The sequence below is a fragment of the Brachionichthys hirsutus genome, chromosome 5 (genome assembly GCF_040956055.1).
Source record: "Brachionichthys hirsutus isolate HB-005 chromosome 5, CSIRO-AGI_Bhir_v1, whole genome shotgun sequence".
Classification (NCBI taxonomy): domain Eukaryota; kingdom Metazoa; phylum Chordata; class Actinopteri; order Lophiiformes; family Brachionichthyidae; genus Brachionichthys; species Brachionichthys hirsutus.
Window position 1 is genome coordinate 16,264,065 of NC_090901.1, and position 19,615 is coordinate 16,283,679.

Sequence of the window (19,615 nt, forward strand, 5' to 3'; positions counted from 1 at the left end):
GAGTTTCAGCTTCAGAAACAATTCATCAAAAAAAAAACATTTCTTGAAATAAGCATGAATTTCTCCCACACCAGGTTTATGCACACGTAGGGAATTTCCGTATCTAGATGGGATTCCACAACGTGTTTACATGCCGACACCACGAGGAACGCACCACATTTAGTTTGTTATTTTAATGACTGATTTCAATTGAACGCATCACAACAGTGATGTCATACAACACAGATAAACATGGGCTTAGATTGGCTGGGGCGGGACCCCCACCTGGAGGGGGCCGGACTCATGGATATAGAAAGACGCGGACGCAGAGAGCGGCCCTTTGTTCGGACCTGAGACTCACACACGGAGCAGGATCGAACCTCAGCGCTGATATCTGAACTAACTTGTATTGATCTGCATTTATATAAATATCTTAATCATGACCCAAATCCTCTTTATTGACCACGCACCCACACGGAGAAGAAGAACCGGGGAGGGTTAGGGAAAACCCTAACACACAATGGAAAACACATACATGTGGCGAAGCCTCATATGTTAAACTAGCCTGAAACAAAAGAGTTGTAAATAGTCATGGTGAAATGTCAGACTAGTGCTCATCCAGATGTTGAGTGTGCTGATGTCTTATTTGTGTCCCGATTCCAAATCTTGCATTCAGCGCACACACACACACACATACCTTCTATGACCCAGAGTGTGATGGTGAAATGCAGATGGAAGGTAATTAAACAGGGATCAGGCTGCTCTTTATCAAGGGCTCTTCACTGCTGGACCAAATTAACCTCTTCCCTTACTCCCAACCCCCCACACAAACAGGGACACGCGCACACCTTCAGGATCGACAGGAACGCATTAAGACGAATGCACATTTGCATTCATAGGAAGCATTTTGGGGCTCAGGATTCATATTAAAACATAATCACATCATCTGGTCAGATAATTACTTTTAATTTTCCTGTTGTATTTGGACTACGAAAAGGTGATAAAACACATTACAGTACTTGCCGAGCTTCAACTGAGGTGACTGCAGCTCTCCTGTCAATGAACTAGAAATCACTATAGAAAATAGAGAACTTCTGGAAATAAATAATAATAATAATCGACCCACTTTCACATGACACAGAATTTTTACATTTCCTGAAATAAAAATGTTGGCAATTATATTTGTGATGAAATTTTTTTTCTAAATAAAGTTTCAATCCAGTTATTCATTTGCTATAGAAAATTAACAAAAATTATAAATTATTACAGCTCACTTCGAAACTCGTTACTCGGAAAAAGTAATAGCATTACTTTTAGTTACTAGTTACTTTAGTTCCTTTCCCAACACTGGGTAGAAGGTACCGCACATCTCTGTAATAAGACAGATAGTTCTTTTTCTCAGGAATAACCTTTTAGTGCAATTAATTTACAACTTCTCTATTTATTACTTGCTATATTTATACTCTGCTCAAAAAACTAAAGGGATCACTGAAATAACAAATTCTACATCTGAATGAGCCGGTGAGCTGTGGGGTTCCTCAAGGCAGCATTCTAGGGCCGTTACTGTTCCTCCTATACATTAACGACATGAGTGCTGCCTGTAACTGCAAATTGTTCCTGTTTGCTGATGACTCAGCACTCCTGATTTCGGGAGAGGACAAAGTGCAGGTTGAGGAGGCTCTCAGCTCTGAGGTCACCAGAATCCGTACTTGTCTTACGGATAACAAACTGTCACTACATCTTGGTAAAACCGAATCGATTCTTTTTGGGTCTAAACACTCTCTAAGTGAGATAAATGTTGATGATTTCAAGGTCACAGTCGATAATACAGTAATCTCGAGCAAAGAAGAGATTACCTATTAGGGCTGTGTTCTTGACAAATACCTGTCTGGTGATAGTATGGCAACTAAGGTGATCAAAAAAGTCAATCAAAGAACAAGATTTTTGGGCAGAATGTCTGCTTTTGTCAATAAAAGTGCTCTCCGGACGCTTGCTGGAGCCTTGTTCAGCCCCTTTTTGACTATGCTAGCACCTCCTGGTATTCAAACATCAAAGTGTCCCTGAAAACCAGGCTCCAAACCTCCCAAAACAAACTGATTGGGCTACTCCTCAATCTGGGGCCCATGACCCACCTTCTTCCTGGACATTTTGCTAGCCTAAAATGGCTCAGGGTAGAAGACAGGGTTAAACAGCTCAAAATGGGATTGGCATTTAAAATAGTCAATGCAGCTCTGCCCTCAGTCCCCTCAATCCCTGCATACCTGACGGAACACCTTCTGTCACGCCTCGAGGCGGGCCTGTTGCATTCCCTCACTAACTCTTCCGGTCTTCACCTCACAGTCCGCCTTTACAGGCTGTGCGTTTACGTGCACAACGGGTGGTGTTGTAACAGCAGGACCGTTGAGACCCATTGCTGCCCTGATATCGAGGTTCTGGCTGTCTCGTGCAGGCCTTTTTATCTACCAAGGGAGCTAACGGTGGTCATCGTGATAGCTGTTTACATCCCGCCCGATGCTAACATTAGCATAGCCCTCGGCCTGCTGCATGCGAGTGTAAACGAGCACCAGCTCGCTCACCCCGACGGAGTCCTGATCGTTGCCGGTGACTTCAATCAAGCGTGTTTAAAGACTGTTCTGCCAAAGTTCGTCCAGAACGTGAAGTGTCCCACCAGAGGGGACAAAATCCTGGATCGTGTTTATTGCAACATTAAACACGCTTACAAGGCCGCCCCCCTCCCCCACCTGGCTGGATCGGACCATCTCTGCCTGCGTCTCACCCCCGCATACACCCCCCTCCGGAGGAGAACAAAGCCACAAATAAAGACAGTAACAACGTGGCCTGAGGACGCTCTCCCTCAGCTACAAGACCGTTTCTCCAACACTCACTGGGACATTTTCGACAGCGACAACCTGCAGGAATATACAGACACTGTACTTTCCTACATCAAGAACTGTGTGGACACTGTCACAGTCAGTAAACGGATCTGGGTTTTTCCCAACCAGAAACCTTGGATGACCAGTGAAGTGCAGGAACTCCTCAGACTCCGCAACACCGCCTTCAGGTCTGGAAACAAGACCCTCTACAGCGAGGCCAGAGCAGACCTGAGGAGAGGCATCAAAGGAGGCCAAGGGGGCCTACAAACGGAGGATTGAGGAGCACTTCACTGGGAACAATCCAAGGAGGATGTGGCAGGGAATTCAACCCACAACCAACTACAAGAACAGCAACCAGGCGACTGAACGGGGACGCCTCGCTGGCAGAGGAATTAAATCATTTCTTTGCCCGATTTGAGGCCGACAGACCGGGCACGGTCACACCCCACCAGCCCCCCCCCCCTCTTGCAGCAGCACACTGATACTTCAGGAACAAGAGGTGAGACGTGTGCTGCGGACTGTAAACCCCAGGAAGGCTGCAGGGCCGGACGGAGTACCTGGGAAGGTACTCAAAGCCTGTGCTGATCAGCTGACCGGGGTCTTCACGACCATCTTCAACCGCTCCCTGTCACAGTCCATCGCCCCCCCCTGCCTGAAATCTGCCACCGTCATCCCGGTCCCCAAAAAGTCGGCCATCGACAGTCTGAATGATCACAGGCCTGTTGTTCTCACGCCTGTGATCATGAAGTGCTTCGAGAGGCTGATCGTCAACCACATCAAAGACGCACTCCCCCCCACCCTGGACCCCCACCAATTCGCCTACAGAGCAAACCGCTCCACTGATGATGCCATCGACACAGCTCTTCACACTGCACCGAGTCACCTGGAACACCGGGGGAACTACGTGAGGATGCTTTTTGTGGATTACAGTTCAGCGTTCAACACGATAATCCCGGACATTTTAACGGTTAAACTCTCCCACCTTGGACTCGCCACCTCCATCTGCACCTGGATTAAGGACTTCCTGTCTGACCGCACACAGAGGGTCAGACTCGGCTCCCACCTCTCTCCCACCGTAACACTCAACACCGGCTCCCCTCAAGGATGTGTACTGAGTCCGCTCCTGTACTCGCTGTACACCTACGACTGCACGGATCCCTCCAACGCCATCATCAAGTTCGCCGATAACACCATCGTGGTCGGGCTCATCTCGGGCGGAGACGAGTCGGCGTACAGAGATGAGGTTGGTAAACTGGTGGCGTGGTGCTCGGTGAATAACCTTTCATTGAACACCACAAAAACTAAGGAACTCATCATGGACTTCCGGAACGCAGCCCAGACCCGGCTCCACTGACCATCATGGGGGGCTGCGTGGAGAGGGTCCACTGACCATCATGGGGGGCTGCGTGGAAAGGGTCCCCTCATTCAGGTTCCTGGGGTCCACATCACCGACGACCTGTCCTGGTCTGCTAACACCACGGCGGTGGTGAAGAAGGCCCAGCAGCGACTCCACTTCCTGAGGGTGCTCAGGAGGAACCACCTGGAGGAGAAGCTGCTGGTGGCCTTCTACAGAGCCCCCTGGAGAGCATCCTGGGTACTGCATCACGGTGTGGTACGCCGCGTGCACAGCAGCGGAGAGGAAAACCCTGCAGAGAGTATCGACACAGCCCAGAAGATCACCAGCTGCTCTCTGCCCCCCCTGGACTGTATCGCCGGCTCTCTCTACCTCAGCAGAGCTACAAACATTGTCAGAGACTCCTCCCACCCTGGACACACCTTGTTCAACCTGTTGCCCTCGGGCCGGCGCTACAGGTTGCACAAGAGCAGGACCAACAGACTCAGAGACAGTTTTATACCGAGAGCCATCAGCGCTCTGAACGACAACCGTGATTAAACAGGACAATCACTCACTATCTGCGATAACTATATCTGCAATAACTATATGTGCAATAACTAATGTACTCTACTTCCTCATGCAAAGTACTGGCCAATCGCACTGCATGCACCGCTCACTTTAAATATGTCTTTTTTTTATTCCGTGAATTTTCTGTTACATTTACCTGCACTTTCTGTTATTAGTGAACTGTATGTTGTACTATGCACCGGACGGAGCAGCGCTCCTAATCTCTTTGCATAGCCACTATGCAAAGACAATAAAGGCTTTCTATTCTATTCAATCACATCACTCCCGTCGCCTGTGTTCCTGTCAGCACCTGCAACCCGTCAGCAATCAGCACAGACACTACTGAAGCTCAGCTCAGTCACCACACCCCTGCCAGATTGTCAGTTATGCTACCTGCTCTCCAGCCCTTCAGACCGACCTCCCGTGTATCGAACCTGCCTGCTTCCCGGATTCTGCCTCTTCGCCTGCCCATTGTGTTCCGTCTGCCTACCTGCCTGGATTCCCTGGTTTGTGACCCCTGCCTGCCTCTTGGACCTTCCCTGTGCCTGCCCCCGCGGATCTGTCTGCCTGACTGTCCTAACCGACAATAAAAGCTGTTTTTGCATTTCCACTCGACCGCCTCGCATTTGGGTTCTTACCTGCCTTAGGCCGTGACAGAACAATCTGGCCAGAAGATGAACCCAGCAGGCAACCCGGCATCTGCACCGGACAACCTGATCCAGCGCCACGAGGAACAGCCGGCGTCCCTGGCAGGGGCCCGACAGGAACGCTACGTGGCGGCTCTCGAGGGGCAGCTTCAAAGGATAGCAGATAGCCAGCTTGATCCACCCAGCCCAGGACAGGTCCACACGGAGACGGGGCTGCCTCCTCCCAAACGCTGTTCCAGAGCCCCAGGAACCTGTCGTCCGTTCCTTGTCCAATGTTCATTGGTTTTTGAGCAGCAACTCTCCGCTTTCCCGTCCGAGTGATCCCGCGTTTCCTATATCGTCTCTCTCCTTACGGCGAGAGCAGATGAGTTGGAAGCTGGAGATTGAGGGAGTCATGTTGAATATTGTTAGAGGGTATGCTCCACAGGTAGGAGGTGAGTTAGAGGAGAAGGAGAAGTTCTTACGCTCCACAGGTAGGAGGTGAGTTAGAGGAGAAGGAGAAGTTCTTACGCTCCACAGGTAGGAGGTGAGTTAGAGGAGAAGGAGAAGTTCTTACGCTCCACAGGTAGGAGGTGAGTTAGAGGAGGAGGAGAAGTTCTTACGCTCCACAGGTAGGAGGTGAGTTAGAGGAGAAGGAGAAGTTCTTACGCTCCACAGGTAGGAGGTGAGTTAGAGGAGAAGGAGAAGTTCTTACGCTCCACAGGTAGGAGGTGCACCACCTTTTACCCAAGGACTTGAAATCGGGCAATAATTCAGGGCCGTGAGATACGAAGGGCGTCATAAATGGACTTCTAGATGAGCATATAATAAACTGTACTGTCCTGGTGTCGTATGTACTTTATGCAGTCTCAGGTCTGGCATATATTCAATATTTATAGAGCTGTGCAGTATCTGTCACATTTTCATTCAACCTTTTCCCTTTCTATATCTCGCTGGTTCTTGTTTACTGAAGACTGTAAGGTAAATGTCAAGAATATATTTTTTTAAACTGTCTCATTTTGTCCTCAGAAAAACACCGTCAGCCCATTTTGTCTTTGTCTGTCTCGCAGTTCTCATGTTTTGTTACCATGAGCTTAAAGAGATATTATCTCTACATTGCGGGCTGTGTGACCTCTGCCAGCAGGTTGTGTTTTCTGTGTGTTTTTATATATATATATATATGGTTGGGTTGGAACCAGCTGGCCGAGCTTTGTACGAAGTCATGGCAGGAAGCCTGTCAGTACTTCTTAAGCTCATTATTACCAGGTTATAGTTTGTTTGATCACAATGGAGTTGTGAATAAAACATTAACCACTTTTGAGTTACACTCCAGAAATCTCTGGTCGTTGTTCGACTGATTTGCTTCATTAAGCTTCATAATTAGATGATTCACAGTTTGAGGGATCAGATCTGGTGTGCAGTTTCCAGCTAATTGGGAATCAGTGAGCTCTATCGCGCAGTCGAGCTGCTAAATGCCGTGAAGGAAGTAGATGTGCGCTGACCGAAGCCATGTTAATCATTCAGACCATGAACACTGTGTCACACGAACCAACAGGCACCACCTCAACACACACACACAACTTATCTGTGACACACACACAGCGTGGTATCATGCATACGTACACTCAGTCCATCACTGTATTCCTGCACGGAGGCTTGTGTGATGGGTCCCGGTACCGGTTCGAATCCTATCCGTGTGGAGTTTCTATGCTCCCCCCACGTCCACGTGGGTTTTCTCCGGGTTTCTCCGGTTCCTCCCACCTCCAAAAACCTGCAATTTAACACTCGGAGACAGAATTTGACCTACTTGTTTAAAAAGGCCGCTACACTTGAACCGCTTACGCTATTGACGTAATTCCTTCGGATTGTGAAAGCATAGCTTTACATAGATACCACATAATTTACCGTATGTCACATGGTCTGTATGTGAGGAGGAGGGGAACGTGTTTCCCTGCAGCAGACTGGAGGTTTAAACTGGGACAGGAGGTGTCAAAAGCAACACTTCAGTCGCAGCGGACTTTCAGTGGTGGACTTTAAATGCAAGCTCATGGTAGCACAGGCAGTGCGGTTAGCACGCGCTAACGCAGAAAAGAAAAGGTAGGAGAAAGCGAGAACGCAGCCCCCCACTACCAGAAATTCTGCAGGCGAGATTCCCACATGGAGAGAATTTGCAGAAGTCAGCACAGCCGCAGTGCAATGGGGTTAGCGTTAGCTTATGGTTAGCCTCACCCTGGTGATCATGGTATCGCCCTGCCAGGTAAGTGGAGGAGGACGATGCGAAGGACAGGGTGAAGTGGAGAACTGTGATTTCCTGTGGACAAGCCGAAAGTACAGTAGTAGAAGTAGTAGTATTTGTGTTCCTAGTATTTTAATGAATTACTTGTATTGGCGACATTATCAAAGCTGTTATTTTATAGCGAACCACAAAATGAGTAACACCGGTCTCAGGGTATAAGCCCTTGTATTGATTTTAACGCCCTCAGAATCAAATTGTCATTTTGGACTACACAAATCCAATTTGAGTAAGCAGCAAAAGAAAAGAAATTGAGGCTGACTTGAACAATGCTGTCACATTATGCAGCACTCATTACTAAATAAACGTTCATGTACAGTATATCAACCTCCATATTTTATTTATTAATGATGACCATAAATAACAAACATGCAAATCAATAAATTATTCAATTCAATTCAGTTTTATTTCTGTAGCACCAGATCACAACAGGAAGTCATCTCAAGGCACTTTAGAGGATTAGCAGGGAAACACAGAACCCAACTTGACCCACAAGAGCAACGGAGGCAAGGAAAAACTTCCCTTTAACAGGCAGAAACCTTGGACAGAACCTAGGCTCATGGTGGACGGCCATCTGTCTGGCCGGCTGGGTTGAGCGAGAGAGAGAGAGAGAGAGAGAGAGAGAGAGAGAATGGCAGGTCGGAGACGAGTCAAGGAGATGGATAGGGAAGTGATAGTGAGACAGAGCCGGAGCAGACAAAAACAAGATGCTAATGCTAGCGATATAAAGCTATAAATGCTAATGCTAGCGATATAAAGCTATAAATGCTAATGCTAGCGATATGGACATCAGAGCTGAGGGACACAGGTCCAGGTTCTGCAGCACCACGGACAGAAGGACCTGAAAGAGAGAGAGGGACAAACAGAGGGAGAGAGAGAACAAGACTACAGGAAGAGAGAGAGATTACTGACATATATTTATAACATGAATAACCAGATAAAGGGGGAGGAGCTCAGTGTGTTTGATTGGTGTTGCCCCTGCAATATACAGGTACCCCTCTTCCCTTTTCCTCATCGTTGATATTTTCTCATGACATATGTTGCTGATTGACAGCTGCGTAAGCAAGATCAGAGGACAGTAACGCTTGAGTTCAGGTCATGGGATGAATCAAAAAAAGTATGACATTTAGCTATGAAATTTAAAATTAAATCAGAATTAGTTGAAAAAATGTCTGTGCTGCCTATATAGTGTCACATGGTTCCAAACAGAAAGGACACATACAAACAATAATGTGTACTTTTTTGTACCCCCACAACTGCATTCTCACCTATGCACTTGATCTTTAAAAAGATCTCCTCTCTACCTCTCAGTCCACGAGAGTGTTGGCCAGTGTCTCTTCCTTGCCTGACAGTGTAGGGGGGGCACAGAGGTGAGTGGGAGGTGATTGAGTTTGCCCGGCGACACCCCATGAGACTGCAGACAATATTGCAGGACTCACACCATCGTCCATGTGCACACAGATGCACCTGATGCAGCCGGCTGCCACACACTCAATTTAATTCGGCTTCCTGTCTATGGAGGTGAACGTATGTGGCTTCCTCTGCTCGCCTGTCGATCCATGTATCCTTCTATCCGAGCCATGGCTTACTGCGTCTCCTTCTGTCTGCCTGCCCGCCTGCCTCCTGTGATGGCATGGCTATCTTAATGAAATACCAATGTATACAATTTATAGACATTTTAAACTATAGATTATGATTATTACTGTGAATATCCCAGTAAGACGTCCATTCTGTCTCGCTGAGGCGAGGCGGAGGTGATGTCATCACCAGCGTTTGTCTGTCCGTTAGCAAGATTACTCAACACTTTCCAGACGGATCTGGATGAACTTTTCAGGAAATGTTAAGGATGTCATCAGGAAAACATGGTTACATTTTGGTGATGATCCAGAATAGATCCTGGATTCTGGATCACATTGAAATTTTTGTGAACATCAATGCAGCTTCAAAATTTGTTTCTAAATATCTTGGTTGATTATTAAACAATGTTTATGGAATTTGACACAGTCGTGTAGGGGGGGTGCCCTATCTCTCCACCGAATTTAATCCAGATCGGATCCAGAATGACGTTATGAAAAAATATTACATTTTAACATTGAAAACTCCTTTTACGGATTCAAAACTCAACTCTGATTCACTTTGACTTTTCATGTTGGTGTATAAAGATACCAAGAACAATCTAGAACTTTCTGGTGCTGATCCAGATCACCATGTGGATGGTGCTGATCCAGTTAGGAGGGGAACGAGCTGCTTGGAGGAGGTCTGTGCTCTCTGAGTGCTGTTCTAGTTATTTACTGGTATTACCTAATAATTCTATTTTTATTTTTTTCATAAGAATTAGTGTTGGGTCATTAAACAGAATAAAACTGAACCAAAGAAAACTCTTCCTTCTCAGAGCCTTTATTTATCTGAAATCAGAAACCGTGTTAGACCTGCTGCACGGTCGAGCCAATGGTATACCAATTTGCTGCTACAACAGATGCACCTCATAGTCCTAAATATAGAGATCCCCATGGCAGGCCTGTATTTATTAATAAAGAGCACAATCAGGAATATGAAGTGAGATAGAGAGGACAAATAAATAGCATCCAATTCAGCCTTGTGTTCTTAAAGCTGCTGGCCATTTTTGAATTCAGAATGCTTATTTTGCACATGAGCATTGAAGCCAAGGAGGGACAATAAGAAATCCCTATGAAACCATAAAAAGGAGGAGGAAGAGGGAATGGAAGAAGGAACAACGATGAAGAGGAACGGACTGTGACCAAGCTGACAAATCCTGTGGCTGAAGAGTAGAATAAAGAGAGAGGAATGGGGGGCAGGTTTTATTTAATATGTGAGAAAGAATGGAAACCCTGTGACTTCAAACTGATTTGAGTATGTTAGAAAAGGGCAGATGAAGCTCATGAAGCTTCTGAAAGCCATTTGAGGTTCCTCAGATGTGTGTCCTTCACATCAGCCAAGAGCTTTGTTTCCTTCATGTGTGTGTGTGCTGCTTTTTGAACATGTGTTGAATGTTTGTGTATGTGTGATCGAGACTCACTTCTGTGCATGTATGCGTATCTGAAAGAGAAAGAGAGGAGAGAGCAAAGTCTATTCAAACGTAGGAACGAAAGGGAAAGATTCTATTTTGTCCCTGTTTGCCTTGCATGAAGGACAAACTCCTCTCACTGGGGTTCGGAGGAAACAGAAATCAGACACACAATCATCATGTACCAGACGTGTTCAATCACATTGAAGCATCCTTCTGCGCATTGCCAACAGCCTCACCCTGACGGCACCCATTGCTCTCACACACACACACACACACACACACACACACACACATGTAAAGCATGCACTGTGTACAACCTGCAGTTTAATGATGATGTAGGGCCACCTCTCTGTCTGCTGTGAATCTACATGAGCAGAGAAGCAAACTTTTACATTTTAAGACCATTCAGGTTTTGAATTCTTTGAGGTATACTGTGTTAAATTGCAGCTGAACAGATAAATATATCAAATTTGATTTAATTTGTAAAGGGAATAAAAAATACAGTGACCAAACATAGGAATTGAGCGAACACTGAAAGGAGGAGGAATGGGAAGCTATGCTGCAGGTTGAAGTATTTCCGAAGTCTGGATACATTTCCTCTCCCATAATGTGAGATCACATCACACTGTTCTTTTCCCAACAGTATTGTAAGAACCACAACTGATCGGATGATGTGCTGACATTTTGTTGGAGCATGTACAAGGAAAAAAGGCAAAGGAAACGGTGTGAATTCCCAGCTGGTTTCTGGCAGAGACCAGGGAGGTATGTTGATGGCGATGAAATACCACGTGGTCACTAATTTATTTCTACACCTGTAGTAAACAAGCTGGTGCAGAAAACAAAATGAATGCTTCGCAATAATCCAAAAATAACAAGTGCATTCCACAGTACTGAATGCTTTATGCCGAGGAAGAGTACCACAGATGCAATATTAGCGTTGAGGCTAGCAATGGAGAAGTACAGGGAAGGAACTGTAGTACTGCATGAGGTAGTACTGCATGAGGTACTGTGGTACTGCATGAGGAAGTCTGGAGTGGCAGAGAACTATGTCAGAGTAGTTCAGGACATGTAGGACAGTTGTAGGACAGCAGTGAAGTGTGCAGTAGGAGTAACAGGAGAGTTTAGTGCAGAGGCGGGATGCACCAGGGATCAGTTCTGAGCCCCTTTTTTGTTTGCCATGGTGATGGATAGACTAACAGATGAGGTGAGACAGGAAGCTCCTTGGAATAGAAATCCCTACAGGTGCATTCAAGAAACATTGACCGGTAGGAATTCACATACATTACATCTCCACCTCAAAATCATTCTACTCTCTACAGTTGCATACCGTAACTTGTAGATAATTTTATCTGAAAACTCCACATGTAAGAATCATGTCAGTTGAAACATTCAGCTGTTTGCCATCTGAAATTCTTGACACATGAAGTCACCATGAACCAAAGGGAATGCATCCTTAAACTCTATCATAAAGCATGTCAACATAAACCTTACACTTTTTTCTCCATGAAACAATCTCAGTCTATAAGTCCATCCTCAGGGCTGGCTTACTCACTCTACCTGTGCGAGTCGCAGTGACTGGATCTTTAGGAGGTGTCACGTCTCCTGTAGATGTGGATGTTGAGCTCATGTGATTTGTCCCAGTCCCAAACTCTTCTGTATTTCCACTAGCAGCTTGCTCTGTGGAAGGAGGAATGTGAGTGGGAACGCTTAGCAGATGACGTCGGTTCCTTCTGTACTGCCCCCCTTGGGCTGTGTCAACCACGTAAGATCGTGGAGTGTGACCAACATCGGGGACAGTACCTGTAGTCTCCCATTGTTTCTCATTGTCCAGTTTCATGTGAACCACATCTCCTGGGTTCAGTACCAGAAGACTCCTCACACCATTCCGACGATTGTAGTGGAACGCTTGTCTCAACTTTGCAGCAGCATCTGTCTTCCTGATCCTCTCCATATCTGGCCAGCCTGGGTTAAGGTCATCCGGCCAGGTGGGTAAAGTGGTCCGGATCTTCCGTCCCATGAGCAGCTCCGCTGGACTGGCTCCTGTAGAAGAAGAGGGTGTGGCTCTGTAGGTCATCAGAGCCAGGAGCGGGTTTTTCTGCCGAAGGATTCCTTTTGCCACCTGCACGGCCCTCTCAGCCTGACCATTACTCTGAGCATAATGGGGACATAGATGTGACATGTACAAAGTCATATTCCTTACTGAACTCTCTAAACTGCTCTGAGACCAGCTGAGGTCCATTGTCACTCACTAGTACGTCCGGAATACCATACCTTGCAAAGGTGGCTCTTAGCTTTCCTATAACCAGGCTACTGGTGGCCACGGATAAGTGTAATATCTCTAAGAATCTTGAGTAAGAGTCTGAGACTACCAGATAGGTCTGTTTCCAAAACTCACATAGGTCTATGCCTACCTTTCTAGGGTAGTGTTGTTGTTATTAATGGCTCCTTTCTCTGGGTGTTCTGCTGGCATTGGCAGACACCACTGTGGGCTTATAGTGATCGTAAAAAAACTGAACAGATAATGCTGACTTCAGTTTCTGAAAAGCTGTCTGCTGTGAGAGTCACGTCCACTCTGTTACCTTTCAACAGTTCATATAGTGGTTGTCCAGCTGAAGAGAGTTTTGGTACAAACTTTTAGGAAATGTTTGAGCTCTATCACATTTTGAGGTGGTGGGAACTTCTGCATACCGGCTACTTTGTCCGGGTCCGGTCTCACGCCACTCTCATCGAAGATGTGTCCAAGGAAGTGTATCTGCCGTTGACTAAACTTGCATTTTTCTTTATTTAGTGTGAGGCCAGCTGCCTCCACAACCTTTAATACCTGCTCCAGGCATTTGTCATGGACCTCCTCATTTTCCCCATGCACTAAAATGTCGTCCATGTAGACCCCAGTTCCTTCCAGCCCCTGCAGTGTTTCTGACATTTTCCTTTGGAAGATTTCTGGAGCACTTGAAATGCCAAAGGGGAGTCGGCAGAAAGTATATCTCCCTACCGGAGTGATGAAGGTGGTTAACTTGGGGCTTTCTTCCTGTAGGGGTATCTGATAAAACCCACTAGCAGCGCCTAGTGATGTAAACACCTTAGATCCTGCAAGTCGTGGCGTTATTTCCTTGATGGTGGGCAGCACATACTTTTCTCTTAACTGCACGATTCAGCTTCCTCAAGTCTGCACAGCACCTCACCTCTTTCCTGTTGGGCTTTAGAACAGGAACCATTGCAGCACACCACTCAGTGGGTTGAGTCATTTTCACAATAATTCCTTGTCTCTGGCCAGGCTAGCTCTTTCTTTACCAGGGGTATAAGTGGCAGTGGCACCCTTCTAGCAGTATGCACTGCATATGGCTGAGCATCTTCCTTGAGGTTAATTTTTACTGGTTCAGTCTTAAGAAGGCCACTGGTCCCAAACACGGTGTTCACATACTCCACTCCTTTCACGAAGCCCATCTCGACAGCCTCAGGTCAGCTAAGGAGGTTACTGCATTCACCTTTAATCACATTAAGGACAGGGTGAAGTGGAGAAGGTTAATTTGCTGTGGCGACCCCTCAAGGGACAAGCCGAAAGTAATCAGGATACAGACCCATTCTATGATGGGCCACGTTTCTTTTATCTCCCAATGCCTTCGAGGCATCTCTCGAAGACTTCAAACAGGAAGGAATTCACATACATTGCATCCACATGTCAACGGGCTGGGTCTCAGGAGGATATAGTGATTAGACACTAGACACTCAAAGACGCTTTACATTGTGCATTATTCATTCACTCCATACTTGGTGACGGTAAGCTACTAGCCACAGCTGTCCTGGGGCAGATACAGCTGACCCTCTGCAGACTGACAGGAGCGAGTCTGTCAATTTGCGCCATCGTCTATTACTTCTACGCGTCACTCGTCACTCCTGACCACCACTCGCTCACTACATTCACACAACAATGTGTGAATGTGGCACATGTGACTCAACACATGTGCCAGTGTTGTGTACACATGTGCCAGAGCCGGGAATTGAACCGCCAACCTCTCGATCATAGGACGACCCGGTCGCCACCGTCGCCCGATGCTGAGGTCCTCCTTGGGAATGACCGGGTTAGATAGGATTAGAAATGAGACAATGATAGGGACAGTGAAGGTGAGAAGTTTTGGAGATAAGGTTAGAGAGACCAGACTTTGATGCTTTGGACATGTCCAGAGGAGAGACAGGGACTATAGAAGGATGTTGAGGATGGAACTGCCAGGGAACAGGACTAGAGGTCAACCCAGGAGAAGAACCCTAACCCTAAGCCTCAGTACTTTCAGGTTCTCCCGTTCTGTGTGTCGTCCCGTATCTTTAATACCTGAGGAAATAGATCCAGGTGAAATCGGGGTAAATAATCAAGTACAGTAGTCCCTCATTTTCCGCGGGGGTTACGTTCCAAAAACAACCCGCAATAAGTGAAATCCGCAATGTAGTAATTTTTATTTTATTTTAATTATTATACATGTACATAAATGTTTTAAGGCTGTAAAACCCCTCACCACACACTTTATACACGTTTAACAGGCAGGCATTAATCTAAATAGATTGTTTCAGTATTATAGAATGAAACCAAAGATCAAAACCTTTTCAGAACTAAACATTTGTTTGAGAAATATAAATATATAGTACGTACAGTAAACGTTTTCCTGTTAATAATGTTAAGGCGTGCAGGTCGAGGAAAGAGCCGCTTGGAGTGCAGAAGAACAAATATTCTACTCGTGCTGTCTTTAGCCTCTCATGCTGCTTTATTGGATAGCTTAGCACAGCAGCGCGGCTACATGTATCAACAGGAAGAAACAAAACCCAAAAGGGACGTCATACCTAACGTGTATGCTCCTACAAAATAAAAGCCTCTTTTTACACAGAGAATAAGAGCGCTATAAAACAAACGCTTAACAAATAAATATGATAGCTTCTAGAAATAACGAATTTAATTTTAATGATCAACCTACGAGGTTGAACACATAAGAAGTTATTAATAGCAACTCGCGCGTATTTCACAGTTCCTCCGACCGCGCCCCTTTGTCTTGTGCCGTTTCAAGGCGCGTTCAAATGCAAAAATAAAATCTGAAATTGCACTAAAAAACTCCGCGAAGCAGCGAAGTCGCGGAAAATGAACCGCATTATATCGAGGGACTACTGTATTCTGATTCTGATTTCCTCTTCAGATATGCAAAACTTTAAAGATATAAATACATAAAAATGTATAAGAAACTGACCAAGCCCAGTATTCTGCAATTTACTGTCCTGTCTTTCTTATGACTTTACTTTACAATCAGGTTGCTGATTATGACTCTAATGGGTGGGACTGGGGGGGGATGGGTGGAGGGTGCTGGGAGGGCGGCGGGCGGTTGCGGGGGGCGTGGTGTTGGGTACTGGTGGGGCGCCAGGCCGGCCCGCTGTGCCCCGTGCCACTGCGCTGGCCTAGGTTTCGTCGGCTGTGTTGGTGTAGGTCGCCCCCGGGCCCTGGGCTGGTTCTTCTGCGTGTGGCTCTGGGGGGGCCCCGGGGGTTGTTCTCGGGTTGCTGTGGCTGCTTGGGGTGATCTGGGGGCTCATGTTGCCATTGTTGGGTCCGAGATGGCTGCCCCGTTCTTAGGTGGAGGTTTCACGCATGCCAGATCCACCACTCCAGCACCAATCAAAACTCGATCTGAGAGTTAACTCCGCCCACAGATCTCTGAGTTAGTGGAGGTTGCTGGGTCAGTGTTTGTGGCTCTCACTATGCTCTCTCTCTTTTTCCTCAGATCTCCTGAGAACTTGGTGATCCATACTTTCCTCTGGAGGCTGATGTGAACCTGGTGTATTGGGACAACTCTTGGTGATGGTTGGATGGAAGGGGTAGAATTAAGGAGCACAAATAAATCCATTGCACTGTGTATTTGTCACTTTGTGTTTGTCCATGTTGTGTGTTCACTGCGGTGTGCACAGCCCTCTACGGCGGTAAGCAGGTAATAAAACCAATAAAATATGAATAAGCTAGTCTGCCAAGAGGGCAGGTCACAATCACTATAAGAATAAAAAGCATAGAACTCTAGCAGAGACTGACGTTATGTACGTTGTCACTGTGGAGCATGAATGCAGACAAGGTGTAGGGAATTTCCATATTAGATGGGATTCCACAACGGAAAAGAAGAAAGAGAGAGAGAGAAAAAAAAAAGATGTAAAAGAAAAAAAAGGTAGAAGTAATAGATGATAAATACTTTGAGTTTCTCCACACTGGGTGATATTCAGAACCATTTTATTCTCTGGTTTAAACAAGTTTGTTAGAAAATAGAGCTAGTTTTGATTATTTCTATTAGCAGCATGCAGGACACCGCCATGTTGAATTTTCCAAATCTCACGGCAGGTCTGGCGACAGCACTGGTGGCTTAACATCATGACACACTGAGCTTCTCCCTCTTTATCTGGTTATTCATGTTATAAATATATGTCAGTAATCTCTCTCTCTCTTCCCTGTAGTCTTGTGCTCTCTCTCCCTCTGTTTGTCCCTCTCTCTTTCAGGTCCTTCTGTCCGTGGTGCTGCAGAACCTGGACCTGTGTCCCTCAGCACTGATGTCCATGTCGCTAGCATTAGCATTTATAGCTTTATATCGCTAGCATTAGCATTTATAGCTTTATATCGCTAGCATTAGCATCTTGTTTTTGTCTGCGCCTGCTCTGTCTCGCTATCACTTCCCTATCCATCTCCTTGTTTTTGACTCGTCTCCGACCTGCCATTCTCTCTCTCTCCCTCTCTCTCTCTCTCTCTCTCAACCCAGCCGGTCAGACAGATGGCCGTCCACCATGAGCCTAGGTTCTGTCCAAGGTTTCTGCCCGTTAAAGGGAAGTTTTTCCTTGCCTCCGTTGCTCTTGTGGGTCAAGTTGGGTTCTGTCTTTCCTTGCTAATCCTGTAAAGTGCCTTGAGATGACTTTATGTTGTGATCTGGCGCTATAGAAATAAAACTGAATTGAATTGAATTGAATTGAGGTCCGTCACTCACATACACGTTCAGTAGCTATCTCTGGAAATGCTTTTTATTAACCAACTATAACTTTTGTTGTGTTACCACCGTGGCGGATCACTTTATTGCACACATTACATTTGGCAGTGTCCTTTTCCGCTGTAGTAAAAAAAAAAGGTCCAGTGCATCCGACTGCTCTGAGAAAATTCCAGCAATTGGAGGAAACTCAACTTAACCACTGTGCTGATTTTGCGATCCATCTTTAAGTCACTGTCAATCTTGAAGCCCAAGTCCTTGATAGTGGGCTTTTCAAACAGCGCGAGTGGGCCCAGATCGACAAGGTGGGGCCCGCGGGAGCCAGTAGTGCCCAATACCATCACCTCCATTTTGTTTTCGTTCAGGCTCAGGAAAGTAAGGGTTAACCACGCTTTGACATCCTCAAAGCACGCTAGCAACCGCTTAATTGACATAGTGTGCCCTCACGTCAGTGGCACATAGATGTGGGTGTCGTCTGCATAGTAATGAAACGAAATCCCATTCCTTTGAAAAACAGAGCCCAGAGGAGCCAGGTACAGGATGAAAGCAAGGGGCCTAGAATGGATCCCTGTGGAAAGCCGCATGACATGTAAGCAGCAAGGTTGATGCACTTAGTCCTGTCTCAGCGATAAGATATGAACCAAGCCATTACACTGCAATTGATGCCCACTAGGTCCTGCAGCCGAGACAATAGTATTTTATGGTCCACTGTGTCAGAATTAGCGGTCAGATCCAGCAGGACAAGAATAACATGATCACCAGAGTCATTTGACAGAAGGATGTCATTTAGAACCCTTAGTAGGGCAGTCTCTGTGCTGTGTCCAACCTTAAACACTGATTGGAAGATCTCCAGGATCCTGTACTCATCAAGGAAAGACTTTGGCAGCTTCTCCAAGGTTTTAGAGATGAATGGCAGCTTGGAGATTGGCCTGTTATTTGTCAGCTATGACTGATCGAGACCAGCCTCCTTTAGCAGGGCTTGAAAACTTGAGGGGACCACACCAGAAGACAGGCTGCTAGTAACTTCTGCTTTGGTGTTTTCTTTACACCAAAGGAAAGACTACATTTCCCATCAGATATGTGTTTTTAGTGCTTTAATTTTAACTTCTGGGAATTCAACCCATCTGAGCAGTATTTTGGTTGTTACCATGTGTATATTGAAAGCTAAAAACTACCAGTGACAAAACCTGCCTGATTTAACTTGGGTTGTCGTCTTAAATGGGCAGCGAGGTGCACTTTGTGCAGTTATTTCAGTTAAGCCATAAATTAATTTTAATATCAGGCTTCAACAAAATTAAATACTAGAATGTTAATACTGATGAGTTTACTTTAATGGAACATGTTGATTGTGAGGGAACAGAATGCATTCATGAGGGCTGCAGTGGGACCACATGCTTCTTGCAGCAATGTGAACAGCCTTGTGTTTTGACATCTGCTTCGATTCTTTGACAGTTGGATTGAATCTGATGGCAGCTCAGGGCCTGTTATTCTCCGTGTTGCTTCTATCATTGCTAGTTCTTGATTTTCATGTTGCACAGGGAGAAAAGTAGGAATGTAATATGTTTGTTCACAGTCAAACTATCAATCCAAGTTTTGTTTCGATTTTTTTCAAGATTTCAGTCGTAGAAAGCAAGAATATTGCTACACATGGATCTAACCTAAATTCAATGAAGACAGCACAAGACAGGATTCTGCCCTCTCCATTGCCCTGTAATACTCAGCCACACTGCATAATTAAAGTTACGTAAGGATGGGAGAATATCAGACTGGCAGGTAAGCCTTTGGGAAACTCGAGGCTTGAGACTTCATAAAGCAAAGCGAACAAATCGACCTCCTGAATGAGGGAGCTGTTTCATTACATTTCCCCCAGGAATTCCGGGTAATAAGTTTAGACCTAAGTGTATGCACTACAGGATTAAAAGACACA

The 19,615-nt window shown here is 45.9% G+C and overlaps 1 non-coding gene across 1 annotated transcript; it reads right to left on the reverse strand.

Annotated features, from left to right (window-relative positions):
* Window positions 1-7,479: 7,479 nt before the first annotated feature.
* LOC137894496 (U1 spliceosomal RNA) lies at window positions 7,480-7,646 on the reverse strand. Its single transcript, XR_011105488.1, has one exon. It is a non-coding gene; the product is annotated as a U1 spliceosomal RNA (small nuclear RNA).
* Between the last annotated feature and the right edge of the window lie 11,969 nt (window positions 7,647-19,615).